Raw genomic sequence first — 21,771 nt, 5'->3', positions numbered from 1 at the left:
GCAAATACTCCAATAGTATTTAAATTATTGTGTTTGATTCTTGTAATGGTTTGGTAAGTTTTGACTTGTTGCTTACTACGAGCAATCCTCGATATATATTGGTCCGATCTCCAGCAAATATAGTTGATCACGCTATATTTGTCCAAAATCTGATTACATATATCGAGTCTTAATCGTAGTGTCAACTTGTCTAAATACATGTTGTATAGTTAGATATCATGAAAATAATTTGTTGTATGCATGTAATTGTACTTAAATGAACTATCAATTTAAGTTAAACGTAACGCTGCTTAAGCGTAAAAAGAAAATGTTTTTGTCAGAGAGTATTAGTCCCTTAAGCATTTATAGTTTGTATATCTTATGTGGTTCGATATACTTAGTTCACTATAAACATTGCTCTGATACCAATCTGTCACACCCCCAAACCTGAACGGCGGAAACATTCGGGGGCAGATGACTTCATGTGGTAACGTAACAAATGAATACATAGTAAAGAGAGCAATACAACCATCATATATATAATTGAAAGTTTAGATTTGTCAAAGTTACATGTTCAAAACCAATTACAATATGATGTCAAAGTATGAGATTAAACTGGCGCCACAGCATCCCTTCATCAAAAGCATAATGATACCTGAAATTACTGATTCCCTGGGACATACAAGTAATTTTGAAAGAGTAGATCAGCATTTAAGATGGTGAGTTTCATAAGTATTTAAATGACAATGTTTGTATGAAATGAAATGTTTTGTCCTTGTTTGTTTGTATTTAGAAAATCCTATATTTTCTACTAGTATAAAAGTAGTCTTCACTCAAGACCAATGTTTGTTTCAAAAATGTATGTAAGTGTATAAATAACCAATATGTTTGAAAACCTTGTAAATCAATGCATTTTTAATACCTCATGTGAGTTTTATAACCATACTATTGACTCGGAATGCCTTTACACAACGTTCTTCAGGCGTTGGAATGTTATGACGTTTGTCACCTCAAATGGTGGACTGTAGCTAACAGTCAAGGCGCGGGTTGTCAAGCCCGTATACATCTATACACAAACACCATGCTCCCCCTCCAAGGGATTCTGGTATATAATATAGGACTTGAAATGTGTACTCGAACGTACGTGAAGTTAATGTCTCACAAAACTGTGGTATAAAAACAGATTTACGTGTTAAAATGTTCGTTTGTTCTTGTATATGAAAGTGACTTCTTGAAAATCGTGTTTCTAGTCTGTAAAAGTTAGCAATATCCTCATAAAACTATACCTATTATAGTTTTCTAAAAGTGTGACTTGTTTGTTTAGAAATGCCTAGAAAAGGAATCACTTTTTATAAATGTATAGATTTTTGTAGAGCCTAAGATAGACAAGTATACATATAATCTAAGAAAATGTTTAGTTTATACATGCATTACAACAATTTATATTTTTAAAGATAGGATTCTATTGTAATATATTTTGTATACGAGAGTTCCTTATAAAGTTTATAAATCACATATGATTCTACTTAATAAAAGTGTATAATAATCTTTATATATAACACCCGATAGTGGTCGTGTGTTTTACTTGTATTCCCCCCCCCCCCTTAGAAAGCATATAAAAGCATTTAGAATAATTAAAAAGAGTTAATTAAGGGGTATGAACTCACTTGAAAGTTTGAAGATAGCGAGATGGAAAACCGGGCAGAGTTTCGTCTCGGGAAACGGATTTTTCTCGGGATCCTCGGGAATCTCGGGGGTAAAATCGACCTTCGGGACTTGAGCAAAATGACCAGGGCTTCGGGTTAGAACGGGCACAGAAATCGAGGCAATATCGTGAGAGAAATGAGAGAAATGGGGTGGATTTTCCGGAACCCTCGCATCTCTATTTATAGGGGCTGAGAGGCCTCGGTACGCGGGGCGTACGGGCGTACGCAGCGCGTACCCATGCGTCATGCATGAGCGAGTCCTCGACTGCCCCGGAGCTCGGATGGGACAGATCGCATAGGCTTGCATAGGGGCGACGTGGACGGACCGAGACCAAGGCCGTCGCTTACGTGGGGCGTACGAGGCTACGCAGCGCGTAACTCGGATGAGGACACTGACTCCTCCTTCGGATATTACCGGATTTTTGAATAAAATTTATATATAATTTATTTAATAAACTTCAAAAAATCATATATTCTTCATACGAACTCCGTTTTCGATGGTCTTTATATCCACGTGTAGGTGAGACTACGCTCTACAACTCCGTTGGCAAATTCCGAAATTATTTTTATTATTTAATTATAAAATGTCGTGATTAAGGAATTTCTTTTAAAAATTCATAACTTCTTTATCTGACGTCGGTTTTTGCCAGACTTTTTACCGCTGAAATACCATTGTCGAGACCTTCGATTCTCATTTAGGTCATTCCGGCCAAAAGTCGCTCGATCTCCGATTCGAGTTTTTAGTTGTCTGTTGCTAAGCCGAACTTGGAAAAATCATAACTTCAATATACGAAGTCGGATTTGGGCGTTCTTTTTTACGTACGATCCCGGTTTAATGACATTTAAACATAGAAGAAATTTAAATAGAAACTTTTTGGACATTTTATTATCAAAGTTAATTTTATTAACTCCAAGGTAGTTACAATACTTGACTTTTTAGGTCATTACAAAGAGTTGAAATATCGGGTTGTCACATCTACATAATCTAGTGTTTATCTAACACTTTAATGAAAGTTTATCTAATTTGCACATGTATTATGTGTTTAAAAAAATTAGGATACGACTATATTCACATATTCCAACTCGAAGAATATCACAACCCACATCGTTACCCAGCCAAGAACACACTCGAGGTGAGTTCATACCCGAATATTTTTCAAGTCTTTTTCCATGTTTTTAGGGGAAAAGGGGGGCGGGGGACACAAGAAAATTTATGTTAAAACATAAACATTTAAATACATTTACTTACTATTTTGCGAAAAAGTTTTAAATACATGAAATGGTTTTACCACCAAACTCGTGATCTTTTACATGCAAAGTTTTGATTAAAACGTAAAGCTATAAAAAACAAGTACAAAATATGCTACATTATTTTTACATATATATATATATATATATATATATATATATATATATATATATATATATATATATTGTCACACCCTATAACCGAGAACGGCGGAATATGTTCTGGGGTTGAGGACGTCATGTACAGTATCATTACAATTGCATAATAGTAAAAACAAGAAACAACAACCATTTCTTTAATATAGTGCTTTTAATTACAAATGTGTTCTGCATAGTTAAATAGACACCAAAAGTATAACAAAATAAAAGATGGGTCTTGTATATGCTCCATCTTCTCCAAAAGTTGCACCAGTACCTGTCTCTCTCTGACCTGAGGATACAAGTTATTTTGAAAACGAGTATCAGCATAAAGATGGTGACTTCATAAGAATTTAGTCTCGTTGTTTGTGTAAAAGAGTTTTACGAACATGTAATATAAAACTGAAACTTATGTTTGTGAGTAGTAGAAATCCCTAAAAAATCCTATATTTTCCAGAAATGTACATTTGTAAGCTAAATCCTTTGAGTGTGTAAAAGTATTATCTTTGAAAACTTCAGTCATAAAAGTACAGTAATAAATCTCATCTGAGTAACATAGCTGAAGAAATGTCATGCCTGCTAACAGTAGTAGTGGTGCGACTTCAGTTAGTAGTAGATTTTTTTAAGTACTTCGGGATGTAAGCTTAGACTTTAAATCTTAGTGTATTTATTTAGATATAGGTGTAACCCCTCATGTAACCAACTGTATGATAGTAGAGTGCCCGATGACCTTCCCGGTCATGTGTAGTGAAGTGATGTAGTGCCACCCCTGGGCCTAGTCGGCTCGGACTGTAGTCAACAGTCGGGATGTAATAGTGTCAGTCCTGTATAGATCTATACATGTAGTGTTTGTTTTCCTTCCAGGAAGCCCTGGTTACATGGCGTAAGCGCGGTAGAGTGCCTTATAGAGGGATAGTGTGTTATACTTTGTATTAGTGTATTCACTTATGCTTTAGTATAGTAGACTTTTTGTATAGTAAATAGAGTGTCTCTTATACGTGCATTAACTTGTAATAATAGTAGTTATAGTGAGTATAGTAGTAGTAGAGGTAACGAGCAGTAGTCTTAACTATACCTATTATAGTTAACTAGCGCGTAAGATTTCATGCCTTTGAGTAATCAAGTATTGAATGAGATAGAGACTTTCATATCTAACACAAATATATATGATATATAACTAAGAAATCAACGACAGTCGGACGGACAACATATACCCTAAGACCACATCAAACAAGAACAGGAAATAAGGCGAGTTATCGGTCCTAAGTCCTTCAAGTCTTACTTATATAAATATATTAGTGTAGATATATTTTAAGAAAGAAAGTAGTTTTAAGCATAGTTTTGAAAATAGTTTAACAACAATTTAACCTTAAAAACGCATTTGATAATTATTTAAAACAATTTTATTGATAAGTAATTAATAAGTAATTAAAAGTATAGAAAAGAAACCTTTTTGATGGTCAGTTATGAATCACATATGATTGATAATAAACTTGTAGCATTATACTTGTATCCCCCCTTAAAACATGTAAAAACATTTGAAAAGGTTCATTAAGGGCTATGAACTCACCTGAAATGAGTAGATCGGGTGGAAGTGTCGGATGAGCGTTTAGTGTCAAGTAAAGACTTGTACACCCTTTATGACCCTAGTAACATATGAATACATATGTTTACAAAAAATTAGTGATTTGAACTTTAATTAAACACATATCGACATCCTAATGTGAATATAAGTTCTATGGTTGGGTGCTAGAAGGCTAATGGGTTGCTAGGAAGGAGTTTTAGACCTCACTATGGAGTTTACTCCTCACAAACCCATCCTTGGTGAGTTTACGGCTGGGAGACCACATCCCCCATGAGTTTACGGCCGTAAACTCATGGGAGGAGTGTAACTGAGTGTTTTCAAGCCTCTTGTGGTTCTAGATGTGATTCTAAGGTAATATACAAGGCTATAGGGGTGTTTAAGGTTCCAAAAGAGTACTCCCTTGGAGTTTACGGTCCTAGGACCACTCCTTGGGAGTTTACGGTCGTAAGCCCCATGGCTTAGGCCGTGAACTCTTATGCACTCTCCAATCTTCGATTTTGAGGTCCTTCGCTCATTCCTAACAAGTTCTAGTGAGGGTATAAGGCTTTTTAGGGGTTTAAAAGGTCATTTGGCATGGTTTAAGGGAGTTTACGGTCTAAGCATATGCTTGGGCCGTAAACCCACTTTCAAGCCCTTAAACTTGTTGATTCAAGACTTAAACACTTCTAGGTTAGTTCCAAAACTATTTTCTAAGCCTAAAGGGGAGAACTTGGGCATTTTGGCACCATTTTAGGGGTTTACGGCCTAAGGATGCTCTTAGGCCGTAAACTCCTTGTTTTCGGCCTTCTTGCATGATTTTTGAACTATAGCAACAAGCAATGGTGTTTAGAACAAGTTAGGGTAAGGGAACTTACGTTTTGGAGGCGAAAACTTGCGGTTTTGGGATGAAATCGGTCTTGAGGAGAGAGAGTAGAGAGAGAAAGTGTGTCTAGTGTGGTAAAAAGGTTCTAAATAGTGTCCACTCTCCCTTATATAGGGCTTGAGTGTTGTACCCAGTATACGACTGCCCAATACTTATGTTTAACGAGGTTTAAAATTTTTTATCCGGTTAAATGGTCGTAATTAAAATAAACTTTTTCCAATTAAATGGAAAGGTAATTTACGTGTTTAAATTTGTTTTATTACGACAATAATAACGTAAAATAAAAATAAAATAAAACATTTATTTATTTGTCGACCCCAAATTAACAGAACTTTTATAAAATAGAGTAGTTTATTAATGGAAACGGGTTATAATGACAGAATAAATTTTGGGTTGTCACATATATACACACACACACATATACATATATTTTGGGTACAAATTTCTTATTACAATAAACTATATAAGTATAGTTAGAAACTTTACCACCTTTTTAACCTAGTGAGCAAAGGGTATAACTAGATAAAACACATATATAATTATTTTACGCCATTATCTTTATTATCCCGAAAAAAGGGATAGTTACGTATACAAACGTTTTCATCACAAAAACACGTAGACTCGTTGAATAAATTTTTGAGACATTGTCTTCATTGTACCTACCAATGTATACACGAAAGTCCTGTTTTGTAACCAAAGTCTTGTATTGGAGAGCGTGATACTTATGTATAGATCTATACGGGACAGATGATCCCACACCCTAACTATTAGCTACAGTTAGACTGGCAGGTTATGGGTGACAAATGTCATAAACATTTCGACGCTTGAAGAACATAGCGACAGGCAACTTCATCTTTAGTACGGTTATGAAAAATCGAATGGGGAAACGACTATACATTTATTTTACATGAAAACAAATTTCTTCAAACGGTTTTATACATGAATAAAACTACATATTACTATTTTAAGTATGGGAATCTCTGGTACATTTCGCTCTTGGAACATTTAAGACTACATTTCATTTCTATGGAAAATAATGGATTTTCTAGAACAAACACCATCATTTTACAGGTAAACAGCTTACAACTTATTTTATGGAAAATATCATGTTTTCTGGAAACAAATATGATTACTTTACACGGAAAGGCTTACAGTTATTCATACAAACTCTTATGAACTCGCCAACTTAATTGTTGACATTTTTTCAAACAACTTGTATTGTCAGGGAATCACTAAAAGCAGGTAACTACCAGCTTTTGAGGATGAGACGCTAAGGCGTCAAACAAATATTTTGTCATCATACTGTAATTGACTTTTGAAACATGTATAACAAACAATGTAACATTGTCAATTATAATTATGATGGTTGTGTTTTCTTTGATCATTCATATTTAATTGTTATGATAATGTACATGAAAGTCACCCACCCCCGAACGTTTCCGCCATCGTGGTTTGAGGGTGTGACATTACGCTTCTAACCTCCCATTAAATTATGGTGTCCTAGGAGGTGTCAATTGTGAAACTATTGCACATTCCTTGAGGTAGTCATGTAACTCGATACTATGATACTCACCACCTCTATTGGAACTAAGTATCTTTATCTTCTTGCCCAATTGATTCTCAACTTCATGTTTAAACTCTTTGAACTTTTCAATGGTTTTTGACTTATGCTTGATTAAGTAGAGATATCCATATCTGTTATAATCATCAGTAAAAGTCACATAGAATCAATTAGCATCTCTTGTGGTGGATCTGAAGGGCCCACACACATCTGTGTGTAAAAGATCCAACAATCATTCACCTTTTTCACAAGAACCAGTGAAATGTGATATTTTCATCTTACCCAACAAACAAGATTCACATGTATCATATGACCTTAAGTCAAATGATTCCAACTCCATCCTTTTTTAGTTAGGTGATACATTTGTTGTTAATGTTTCCAAGATGACAATGCCACAAGCCTGCTTTTTCTATACCATTAGACGAATCAATTTGAAAAACACTATTACCTAAATTGTATGCAATCATCACAATTCTATACACACCATCACAAGGTAAAGCTTCAAAAAAAACACCATTTTTATAAGCAGAAATAGAACCATTCTCATCATTAAAAGAATATCTAAAACCTTTTGTAAGGAATGCATTAAATGAAATAATGCTTCGTGTCATTTCTAATGAGTATCAACAATTTATTAAATCTAATCCTAACCCACTACTAAGCACTAAGCCATAAAATCCAATCTTGGTGATAGGTGAAGATTTCCTATCCCCCGTGATTAAGTTCATCCTTCCATGCTCCACATCCTCACTTCTTTTTATCCACTACAAATCAGAACAAATGTGAAATCCACATCCTATATCAAGCACCCAGGAACGAGAATATGATGAATGACTAGATAAGATAGTGTAAATACCTGCCGAGGTTGGATTCACCTTTCCATCCTTGATATCATGCAAGCATTTCGGACAACTTCGTTTCCAATGCCCCTTGTCATTACAATATAAGCAAGTAGGCTCTTTGGAGTCAAAGACGGGGGAGCATTAGAACTGGATTTTCCTTTGGGTCCTGTGCTTGACGACCAAAATTGGGAATTTCCCTACCAATTTTGCTTGGGAGGATCTTTCCGCTTTTTCCTTTTCCCTTGACCAATGGCTAGAACAGGAGCACTAGCAGGAGTGGAGGTAATACTTTTTCCCTTCATTACTATCTCAGCTTGTCACATGATCAAATTTTCTGGATCTGACCGAGCTCACATTGTGAGCAAAGTTTTTTTTTGAAAAAATTAGTTTCTTTTGATTGATCAATTAACTAATGTACAAATACATGAAAGATAGCCATAAGGCTCTAATATCACTGATGGAAGACATAGGTTACAAAAATTCTATGCACTAAGCGTAAAATATTCAAACAATTCAAATGATTAGGGCACATGCAACCTATAGAGGATCTATGTCTTTCACGTATATGAAACATACTATGAACAATCATCCTATAAAACTTTTATAATGTGAAACTAATTCAATAGGTTAAGAAACTTACGTTGAAGATTGTTATTGTAAACAACCTTGAATCCTTCTTCAAATCTTTTGGCAGCTAGCACCACAAGCATAGTGCCACTGATGGTTCACACCCAAGACTAGCAACTAATGATTATGGAGAGGATGGATGGCCATAACTCTTCTAAGGATATGAATTCCAAATTTCATAGCCTTAGGGGCCTATTTATAGTGCAGTTAGGAAACCATAGATATGCCCAAACCCAATATAATAATATTATTTTGAACCGGGTAATTATTCAGCTTCCTAATTATCCACAAGGGATAATTCTAGAAACCCTAAGGCTCCTAAAACCATCCAAGCCTCATGGAGGGTTTTATAATGCCTCTTGCTCAACTATTAAATAATTACACTTTAGTCCCTGTACTTTTAATTAATTCTTTTAATCACCAAATTAATTCCATTTAATTTTTGATTAAATATTAGTTAAATATTACCATTTCTAATTAATATATTATTTCCATAATATATTAACAAATCATTTATTTCAATCTATTAGTCAAATCATAAATCAACCTCTGTCTCAAAAATAATCTTGTCTAATTGCTAGGTTTGAGGGCAACCCAAAAGGACTGTGCTACCATCAATTCATGTTTATACCAATTATAGTTATCAGATTAGACACATAATCCAACATGGTCTCTTACATTCTGATCAAGGAGAAAATGTCTTCCCTTCTATGGATAATGGTGGAATTGGACATCGTCATTCTTCAACTCTTCCACATGCTCCTCACGTGACTCTTCCAACGTCATGAGTTGAAAAATATGAAAAACCTCAAGCCCATTTGGCATATAACTATAAAGATGGAAATTCTATGTGTACGCATGCTCTAAATATGAAGTCCTACATTGAAAAGTTGAAAATGATGAGTGTCGTATTCTCAAAGGAGCAAGCCAATGATTTGTTTCTTCTTTCTCTTTCTGAGTCATATGGTCAGTTCGTTAAGAGCATTCATATGAGGAATCTCGATGTGACCCTAATTGATTCGGGCTAGTCAATAATAAGCGTTAAAAATGATTTTTTTTATCTAAGATAAATAATCTTAACCAAAGTAATAGTTATGGTCAACAATTGTAACCTATTTGATTTAATAAAGAATAATTGTGTGAGTATTATACGTTTCATGATTATTATAATATAATAAATTTTAAAAAACAGTTGAATCGTCCGTAAATCGTAAAAATAAGTGCGCCAAAACATATATATTATTATATACTTAGAAAGTACACGTCTTCCTAATCCCAAAAATATAAATTTCGTAGAAATCCGACTCAATATGAATTAGATATGATTTTTCTAAGATATAAAAGTCAATCGCGCACAACGAATGTATGACGATGCGGTCGTTATAAGATTAGTGTTGAGTACTTTCGACATTAGTTTAGTACAAATATCATTAAATCTATTTTACATAGTATTATAAAGTGGTGTTTAGTCATTTAAGTAAATATAGAGGGTGGTTTTTGAAAATTCAATTACTATAAATAAGAGTCTCTAGGCTCTCATATTCTTGCACCGTTATCTTGATTCAAGGGTCTTTCTCTTGTTATTCCTCGAGCATTTCGGTCCATCGTGATTCGACTTCTCTTTCTTTAGTTTTAGTATAGTAAGGTGACCGCTGACACAATGCAAGAATCTTTCTTAGAAAGATTCATCGACGAAGTTCTGCCCCTACAGAGCCCGGCTCCTAGCAAAAACCCCATTGTAAGTAATTTATGCTTACCCTATTTTAAATATAGCTTATATTTAAAAATAGTATTGTTATTATGAACTTATAATAAATATTTGGGCTATTATTATGACTTATATAAGTGTCGTTATAATATATTTTTAACTACTTGCAGTACGGGGAATATGGTTTAAAGGGTCGCATAGGGTTGTTGGATTTCAGAAGTGCTATATGCCAAAATGGTCACGCCCTCCAATGTTTTATGTCTGGCTCCTGTCTATACATAGTGGTTGGAAAATATTGTTGAAATGCTTATATAAACATAATAATGCTAAGACTAATAATTAGTCGTGGTAAAGATTATACTAAAATCCAGCGGTAATAATACTAGGTTTCGTCGAAGGAAATTATATTGTTAAGAAGCGAAGTGCTGTCCGAGTTTGGAATCATCACTTTAACAAGTGAGTGCATAGTTACTTTCATCTTACACATAGATATGAAGTATTTAATATAAATTATGTACTATGTGTGCATATATACATGTTTTAAACTATATATGTATTTTATAACTATAATTATGATGGGAAAAGATGGGTAGATTAAAGATTAGATGAATAACGAGCGATGAAAGATGAGATGAATGACGAGCAATGATATATGAGTGGTAAAAGATAGTGAGAAGCGATAAGTGAAGAGATGGCCTCGTCACGTCATCTAGCAAAGTATAGATGACAACCACATACTATTCCAGACAGTCTAGTGGAACACTAGCAGGCTCGCAACTTGTAGGTGTTGTGAACGATGTGTTCACCCGGTGTACTCTAAAAACCCATTGACATGTATTGCGGGTGGACTCCCTAAAATAATAATGTCAATAAATGAGATAAACCCTGGAAACTATGGACTTAGCGTCTGTTAGATGAACCCTAGCAACTATAGACTTAGTGTCTGCTATATAAACCCTGACAATGATGGACTTCGTGTATATTCCTTAGGACAATCCTTAGCAATAAATAATGAGGAATAGATGATTCTTAGGGAAGATACTTAAGAATAAAGAAGATAATGGGGATGGGTAATCGGGTTTATTGTTTGATGATTACACATAATAACTTTAGTATTGTAGGTTGAAAATCCTATGTACTCAACAGGTTTCGTAACCTGACCCACTCAGTTTATTTGTATCACATGTTTCGATACGAAGCTACATTACACTGAGAGATTAATGGAGATGTAAATCATTAGTGTAAATGAATGTAAGGTCTGTTTATGCTTATGTTTATATATTGATGATGACATCCTAATGTTTTAATATAAAAAAATACATTTATTCGGAAATGCTTTAATAAAACCTTTATCATGTTTTCTGGGAACAAAATTCCGCAACATTGTTCTTTAAAAAGGATAATCTCATTTTAAAATAATCATAAATAAAATTTTTCAAATGACCGTAAATTTGGAGATGTCACAGTTGGTATCAGAGCATTTCTTTAAGCGAACTAGGAATTTTACGATAATTTCTAGACGTAAACTTAGAATGCTAAGCGATGATTATGAGATGAGTGTCTACTATATTTAGGATGGATGCCTAAATAGACACGAGAACTAGCTATTTTTAGGAAAGTTGCCTAAATTCCTTTTATGTGCTAAATGATTTATGTTATAGGCTTACATGCTTTATGATGCTATTATTTGATCGGATCCATTGTCTATTGCCGACTGAATCTGAAAATTTTATGTGTTCAGATTTCTATACGTTTAATTATGGTATTAGAACTGTCATGTAACTTTTCGGAGTAATAAGAGAATTTACACATCAATCGTATATAAAATCTTTCATATCTTAATTCTCGTTGTTACACACCGAATGTTTTATTTGTTGTATAGATCAAAATGGCAAGAACCCGAAGCAGAGTTGGAAACGCGGATGGAAACAGTAATCAGCAGCCTCAACCCCAAGTGATTGAGCAAGTACTAGTGGTAGCAGCTGCACTTGAGCCAATCATGATGGCAGGAGTGCAAGCAATGATCCAGATGATGTTGGATCATCAAATGGAGGAAACAAGGAGGTTACTTCAATAGAATCGGGATGAACCTACGATGCCTGTTGAACAGCCCGAACTAAAAGATGGATAGTTGAAAGAAGGGAACTAAAGTAGGACCGTTATCAAGCTGAACCGCCAATGGTTAGAAGGAATAACCAAGATGGAAGAATTGATGGACGTGGATGTAAATACAACGATTTCATGCCATCTAAACCACCGTGTCTTTATGGAAACCCAACACCGGTGCAAGTTATGGACCGGATCTACGAAATGGTGATAATGTTTGAGAGTTACGACTGTAGCAACAGACAAAAGACCGCTCTCACGGTTCCCCTGTTAAAGTCTGGAGTCTTGAGCTGGTGGAAGCTACTAGGTGATACGATGCCTAAGGGTTAAGCAAGCAAGATGTCTTAGGAAGATTTCTTGGTGAAACTAAAAATGTAGTACTGCTCTGAGCAGGATCGTCTGGAGATCAACAATGAGTTCCAAAACCTGAAGAAGGGAAGGATGAGTGTCACTAAGTATGCTGCAAGTTTTATGGAGAAGATGAAGCTTGTTCCTTACCTAGTTCCAGTTCCAACGGAACTCTCCAAGATAAACAAGTTTGCTAATGGATTACCAGCAGACTTTGGTACAATGGTTAAACAAGCAACCACTTTGAAAGCCACGGTTTGGGTAACTAAAAATGTTGAGACCCAGGTCTCGTCGAAAGTTGTAGATCTCGTCGATAGCTACGCGTGGATATAAAAAACTTCAAAAACAGAGTTCGTATGAACTAGTTTTAATTTTTAATAGCACATATACGTATTAAAATAAAGTATAAATCATATATATATGTGTGTATATATATATATATATATATATATATATATATATATATATATATATATATACACACACACATATGTATATATCATTAGAAAGGTATCGATGATGCGGTCGTTTATAAGACTAGTGTTGAGTACTTTCGACATTAGTTTAGTAAAATATCATTAAATCTATTTTAAATAGTATTATAAAGGAGTTCTTAGTCATTTAAGTAAATATAGAGGGTAGTTTTTGAAAATTCAGTTACAATAAATAAGAGCCTCTAGGCTCTCATATTTCTTGCACAATTCTCTTGATTCAAGAGTCTTTCTCTTCTTATCCCCCAAGCATTTTGGTCCCTCGTGATGCAAGAATCTTTCTTAGAAAGATTCAGCGACAAAGTTCTGCTCTTGCAGAGCCCGAATCCTAGCAAAAACCCCTTGTAAGTAAGTTATGCTTACCCTATTTTAAATATAGCGTATATTTAAAATTAGTATTGTTATTATGAATTTATAATAAATATTTGGGCTATTATTATGACTTATATAAGTGTTGTTATAACATATTCTTAACTACTCGCGGTACAGGAAATATGGTTTAAAGGGTCGCATAGGGTTGTTGGATTTCAGAAGTGTTATATGCCAAAATAGTCCTGCCCACCAGTGTTTTATGTCTGGCCCCTGTCTATACATAGTGGTTGGAAAATATTGTTTAAACGCTTATATAATAATAATAACGTGAAGACTAACAATTAGTCACGGTAAATATTAGACTAAAATCTAGTGGTAATAGTATTAGGTTTCGTCGAAAGATATTATATTGTTAAGAAGCGAAGCGCTCTCCGAGTTTGGAATCATCACTTTAACAAGTGAGTATATAGTTACTTTCATCTTACACATAGATATGAAGTATTTAATATAAATTACGTGCTATGTGTGCATATTATTTGTGTTCCTGGTATATATGTTGGATGAACAAAAATATGCATATTTTAATTGTTTTAAACTGTATATGTATTTTATACTGTAATTTTGATGGGTAAAAGATGGGTAGATTAAAGATGAGATGAATGATGAGCGATGATATATGAGTGATAAAAGATAGTGAGAAGCGATGACCCAAGGGATGGTCTCGTCGTCTAGCAGAGTATAGATTACAATCACGGACTATTCTAGACAGTCTAGTGGAACACTAGTAGACTTGCAACCTGTAGGTGTTGTGAACGATGTGTTCACCCGGTGTACTCTAAAAACCCATTGACATATATTGCGGGTGGATTCCCTAAAATAATACTGTCAATAAATGAGATAAACCCTGACAACTATGGACTCAGTGTCTATTAGATGAACCCTGACAACTATGGACTTAGTGCTTGTTATATAAACCCTGACAATGATGGACTTCGTCCCTATTCCTTAGGGCAATCCTTATGAATAAATAATGAGGAATAAATGATTCTTAGGGAAGATACTTAAGAATAAAGAAGATAATGAAGATGAATAATTGGGTTTATTGTTTGATGATTAAACATAATAACTTTATTATTGTAGGTTGAAAATATTATGTACTCACCAGGTTTTCCAACCTGACCCACTCAATTTATTTGTATCATATGGGTCGATACGAAGCTACGTTACACTGAGATATTAAAAGAGATGAAAATCACTAGTGTAAAAGAATGTAAGGTCTGTTTATTCTTATGTTTCTATATTGATGATGCATGACATCCAAATGTTTTAATATAAACAAACACATTTCTTCGGAAATGATTTGAAAAAACCTTTATCATGTTTTCTGGGAACAAAATTTCGCAACATTGTTCTTTAAAAATGATACTCTCATTTTAAAATAATCATAAATAAATTTCTTAAAATAACCGTAAATTTGGGAATGTCACGACTCTAGATTTCAAAAACCATTTAGAGAAATGACGTATTCTAGGCTTATAAAATGTATGTATGTTTATTCCTAAATCGATTCTAGGCGATTACATAGTAAGTAACATATGACCCCTAAAACATTGTATTTTCATTATGTGTTACTTGCTGATCAATATTATGTATTGATATCTATATTTATTTACTTACACATACATGTTTGGGTCGTTATTATAAAACCGGTGTATTTAAATATATGTCTATTAAAAAGACTAGTTGAAGTTGAAGCATAAATCATATAGATGATGTAGATTCACTTATCAGGAAGATTGTGCGAGTAAAAATTAAAAGTGGGATATAAAATCCAACGTGAAGTGTTTGATATTTTAGAAAGCATTCACTAATTGCACTTCGGTGTTGTTAACCCATGTGCATTACGTATAGAATTGTCAAATGTGCACCCGATAAATAACATACGATAGAAATCAAACAGCAGAATTTTGTAGAAAATATGTTTAGTTGGTAAAACAGTACCAATTGAGTAATCACATCGTGTGTGTATATATATATATATATATATATATATATATATATATATATATATATATATATATATATATATATATATATATATATATATATATATATATATAGAGGTTAAAATGTGGATGCCATTTATTGTATGTACGAGTGGATAGTGTTATTCTATGAGAATGATTAATAGAATAGGTTGTTGGTAATGTGAATATATTCAACATCACATAAGTATCGTCATTATCATGCGTTGTTAGTAATTGTTTTTAATTTTTGTTTTCATACATCATTTTTCACTAATTTTCATTACTCTAGAATACAATTATAAATAACACATTCTGAAAGAATGAGAATCATAAAAAAAAGTCTATAATACCATTTTAGACGATTAATTAGTGAAAACGTGTAATAATAACAATAGTTATGTGAACGTATTCACATTACCACACAACCTATTCTCTTAGATGTTGTTTGTTTTTTGAAAAAAAAAACATTTTCAGACCTCTTATTGTTACGCGACGCAGAACATGTGCAACACTTTTTATCTCGGAGCTGTTTATTTTTCAGAAGTCTTCAGATTAAAAAATCTCTATGCATGTTCTTCTTTACGCAACACTTGTTTTGCCTCTTCCAACCTCGTTTTTTTTTCTTGCTAAAATATGGATCATATATTACTAAAGTCTTATTTCACATTTTTTTCATTTTTTTTATTCTTGTTAATTTTTTTATATTGAATAATAATAATTTGTTGATAAAATATCATTATTTTATGCTAAAATATCTTTATTATTTTTTTTTTGTTAAAATATCATTATTTTTTTGATTAAATATCATAATTTTTTGCGGAAATATCATACATTATTAAATTTTTATTATTATTATATTATTTCCGGATTATAAAATCTGTTTATTTTAATTTTTTTAATATCTGCAGCAGCATGCAGATGTTAAAAAAACAAACACGCTTCTTATACAATCTGCAGCCCTTTGGTCCACCTTTTTTACTGTAGAGGGTTGTAGAGGTGATCTGCAGACTAGGGGTGTTGATCAGGTAATATTTTCGGGTTTCGAGTAATTCGAGTCGGGTAATTCGGGTTTTTCATGTAAAAAAAATTACCAGTTACCCGAACTAAATTAAGTTCAGATAATTTAGGTTTGGGTAATTTGGGTAATGGGTCGGGTTTGGGTAATTCGGGTATTACCCGAAATATTTAATTTTTTTTAATGACACTTGAAAATAAATTTAATGAAATAAAATGTTGTGCTCTATTAGTCTTATTTATATAAACAAATGAGACATAAACGAAGTTACTCAAACTTTGAACATTGAGATTTTTAAGTCAATAATACTAGAGATATCAAGTAATCTTTTAACAACTTAATTTAATCTAATAAGATGTTAAAAAGAAAAGAAATAATTAAAGATCTTAGTTTAAAAGTTTAAAAGTTTAAAATGTTTAAGAAAATTGTAGTCATATGTTTTGTCATGAGGTTAATGACATAAAAGCCCTTAAATTTTTAAGAAATTGTAGGTTTTACCGTTTGACGCCTTTTGGGTTCATTAAAGCCAGATATTTGATTTAATTTTTGCATTTATGCCCTTTTAAAGGGTTTCCTAGTCAACTGCCGGTAACACACATAACTCATTTAACTCATTGAAATTGAAACCATTGAATCAAACATCTAGTTTTCTTCTTGATTCAAATCTATAAATCGAGAAAGTTTTCTTCTTGATTCAGACCTGCAAATATAGACTTAAAAGGTAAATCACCATCTTTATTCTCCATAACTAAAGATGCACACAACAACCTATCACAACCTGTTCATCATCTTCTTCATCCCTGTTCATAACTTTTTACAAAAACATCATACACTTGAAGTCTACCACTGCTACAATTACTGAAAACCACCATCACGACCATATCTACATTGACATGGTCCACCACCACCTCTCATTCGTGCCCATATTTAATCTTAACTCCTATGATACTTTCCTCCTCATTCACCCTGTTCACCATGGTCATCTTGGAGATACAAATGAACATAAAAAATACATGCATAACATACATATCAATAGCAAATCATATGTTGTGTGTGTTGTGTGCGAATGTTAATCATATATCAGATATTGGTGCAGCCAAAATTGGGTGTGTTATCCTTTGAATCAACGATAAGTGCGCCTTGATTTCAAGATATGAACTAGGTGATGAGAAGACGATGAACCCCTTTGCTCTGATTCATATTTTATCGTTCCAGTCACTTGAGGTTCTTTAGGATTTACTCATTTCAATGATGGAATCTGATAAGTTTGAGCATCGCGGCGGTGGGGAAGATCCTTATATCAATCTGGAGAATTGAAAGGGAAAGATGGTGGATGAGATCCATCCGTCGGTAGAGGAAGAAAACTTTGATCAGCCATAAGCCCTAATCTTCAAAATTGTGGCTGATTTTAATGGAGTCCGGTAAACAGAAGAAAGGGAGGTGAGGTTTGTGCTTATAATGAAGATGTGAGGACGTGAGGGGGTGGAGCTATGCCTGTGGACCAACTCTTTGATTGTGGATGATGTAGATGGGGACTTTAAGGAGGTGGTTTTAGAGGATCTTCATCACTCTTTTCCTAGGTTTTATGGTGGTTGGAGGAAATATGGGGGGGGGGGGGGTGGTTAGGGTTCGATTCAGAAGGAAGATGATGGGACAACAACATGGGTTGTTTCATTGCACCAGAAGAGAAGAAGAAAAAGGGTGAACAAAAGAAGGATGTATGGTTTGAAGATGACGATGGGTGGGGTAAGTATAACCAGGTAACTGGTTGCTAACCTGTTAAATGGCGATTTTGACACAATTAGTCTAAATATTCGGTTTTAATCAACCCAAAAAACATCAAAGGGTAAAACCCACAATTTTTTGATTACTTAAGGGCTTTTACGACATTAGCCATTTGTCATGTTTTGAAGTTTCGTCAATATAATGAGTTTGTTAGTTACAATAAAAATTATAATCTAGAAAACAATTAAGTTTTAAAAAATATGATGACATATAAACAAATGCTTTTAATATTGTTGGTGTCATACTTCCACAATGAAAGAGATTTATGTTTTACAATAATGATAGTTAGTTTAAACGGGATCAAATACCTGCTACATAGTACAAACTATACGAAAGAAAAACAAAGGATTTTTAAAATAATTCGGGTATACCCGAAACCCAACAAACATACCCTATACCCGAGTTGAAAAAAAATTGGGTTACCTGATTACCCAAAATTTTTTACCCTATACCCGAAAAAATCGGGTGGGTAATTTGAGTAATGGGTATTTTTGACAGGGCTACCACAGACTTTATGAATTTTTGCTTCAAAAAAACAAAAAATACATTAGTTATTCTCATAGAATAATATTCTCCACACATCCACAAAATCGATATCAATCCACATTTGAACTCTTTCTCTCTCTCTCTCTCTCTCTCTCTATATATATATATATATATATATATATATATATATATATATATATATATATATATATCATTCGTAATAAATGAATGTCTTTTTTTGTCACATGTCAATCTCTCATGAGTTTTGACACTTATCATTTTGTGGTACTTTTGAAATAAATATTATCCACTTGTCAATTTTTGGTTTGATTGAATTTTTAAAATTAAAGTCATATATGTATATGTGTAAAGTATTAAATATCATATATATGATATTAAATTGTAATAAATACGTTTTTTCATTTTTTTTTATTTTAAAGTTGTACATTAAAAAATATTTTCTGTTTACACTTTAATATTTAATCTTTTTTTTTAAATCAACCCGTGTAATACACGAGTCTCACACCTAGTATATATATATATATATATATATATATATATATATATATATATATATATGTAAAGGTTCAAATGAGAACCAAAAAAGATTAAGAACCTAAGAACCAACTAATTAAATTTAACCCACTTTTTACATAATACTCGTTATATTCAAAATTAGATCTAGACTTGTATTTGGTCTCTCTCTCTCTCTCTCTCTCTCTCCCTCCCTCTCTCTCTTACCTTCTACTGCTGCCGACCACCACCACCAACGCCGGCACCACCGCCGACACTGTCGTCGTCGCCGAAATACAACAATCTTCTGATTCGGAGCCGCCACCTTCAGATCTGAAGCATTTACCTTCAGATCTGGTGCATTCGCTTCATATCTACAACCCCTGACTTTAGACCTGCCATCACCACCGAGCGCCGCCTCCAGATGTCCGACCAGCTCTAGATAAATTCAGATCTGATGTAGATCTGAGAAATTGGTGTTCTTATACAAATGTTTTGTTCCTGAACTCTTGAACTTATTTTTTTCTCTAAAATGTTCTATCACCAGGGAAAATGTTTGTCAAATTTGTACCAGATCTGTTATGTGTCACTGTTGGGTTTTGAGCAATCTAACACTTCCTAAGTGTGCATGCAACCCTAATAAACCTTGGATCTATGTTTTCTTCTAAAATACATGCAAATAATAATTTCCAAGGTTTCTTCCTAACTAGCATAACATAAGGATTATGAATCATAAAACTACTAGTAGAAATACATACCTTTTGATGGTGGTTGATTGCTTGGAGTTTGAGAGCCTAGCATCAATAGTGTGAATGCCTCAAGTGGAATCACAAATCACCACAAACTTTGGAAACTTGAGAGAATAGTATACTTTCTTATGAAATCGGCCACCACTAAGTCTCACACAACTAGAGTGTCATTTCTTGCATCATATGCTTCTTTATATAGTGTGCATGGTTAGGGTGAAACCCTAATAACCCATGTCTTTTCCTTTCCAAGGATCCATGGGTTAAAAGCTCCATGGATCATCCATGGACTTCCATATTAGCTTAGCCCATTAACAAATGAGTATTAGCCCACACTATATAAAATATAATAGCCCATAATTTAATCAGTCTTCTTTTTAATCTCTAAATTAATTCATAATTAATTTAAGACTAAAACTAATTAAAAAACATGACTTCATATTAATATATTATAACTTATAATATATTAATGAATCGTAAGTATACAATTCTCATAAAATTATCCATAAATCGTTTGGGTGAAGTGCAACCCAAATGGACTATGCCGGGTCGGGTCAAGTATGTATCAAATAAGTTATGGACTTAGACACCTTATCCAGCAGACTCCCACTTGGATAAGTCTAATAACTATATTTGCGTATGTTACTTCAGGAACCAACCAGCAATCGTAGCTCTTGAAAACTCTGTTGAACTATGAAGCGCCATTTTAGATAAGTGATCATATAATCCTCTGTTCTCATGATATCAGCCGGACAAATACATGGAACAACATCGTACTTATTGTCCAGCAGTTTGTTTCCCGATTTCTAATTTGCTTGACAAAGAACTTAATCGAACACATCAATTTAGTTCTGACCGGCCGGTACATAGGTCACAACAAAACCATTGAGGGGCCCAACTATCGCTTCTATTTCTAGAAGGAACAGATAAACTTCGACTCATATGCTTGTTCTACTACTTGTTGAATTGTACACAAAGGCACATTTTATAACATCAAGTTACTGATGCACTTACGTGCAATCAATGCACAACCAACTCATAGGTAACAACTCATATCTCTAGGTTTGAAGATTTATATGATATTACCGTCTCACGATCACTCGAGATAAATTCCATGAAGTGATACAAGTGAGCGTGGGTTTATTCCAATACTCATAACTTATGAGCACTCATGAATGTTGTAGCAACCATTGCTATGACTAAACCCATTTAGCCATCTACAAACTCGATTCATGACAGTCTTGATTCATACCTACTTCCAACATATGAACGACTGTGGAGTGTTTAAATAACTTAGTCATTCGGAAATAATAACCTAGCTATTTTGGAAGTCAAAACATGCAAAGTGAAACACAATAATAATCGAATCCAATATGGTCTCAGAACTCTTTTGAATATAAATAGAACCACCTTTTATTTATCACCATATTGATTACACATTATTCATTGTATAATGTTTCAAACAATCAACTTAAGACTTGAATAAAAACAACAGTCGTCCCATGCTCCTAGCATGTACACTTTGTTTTTCTAAACAATAGTTATGCCATACTCCAAGTATACACACTATGTTTGTCTATGATCCTTACATTGTGATGTAGATCAATTGAACATGATTCCAATGATACTCATTTCACAATCCCAAATCCTTATTGTAAATGTGAGAATCCCCGATTCCTATCATTT

This window comes from Lactuca serriola, chromosome 5 (genome assembly GCF_051521515.1).
Source record: "Lactuca serriola cultivar US96UC23 chromosome 5, Lser_US96UC23_V15, whole genome shotgun sequence".
Lineage (NCBI taxonomy): Eukaryota > Viridiplantae > Streptophyta > Magnoliopsida > Asterales > Asteraceae > Lactuca > Lactuca serriola.
Note: the sequence above shows the minus strand (reverse complement) of the source record.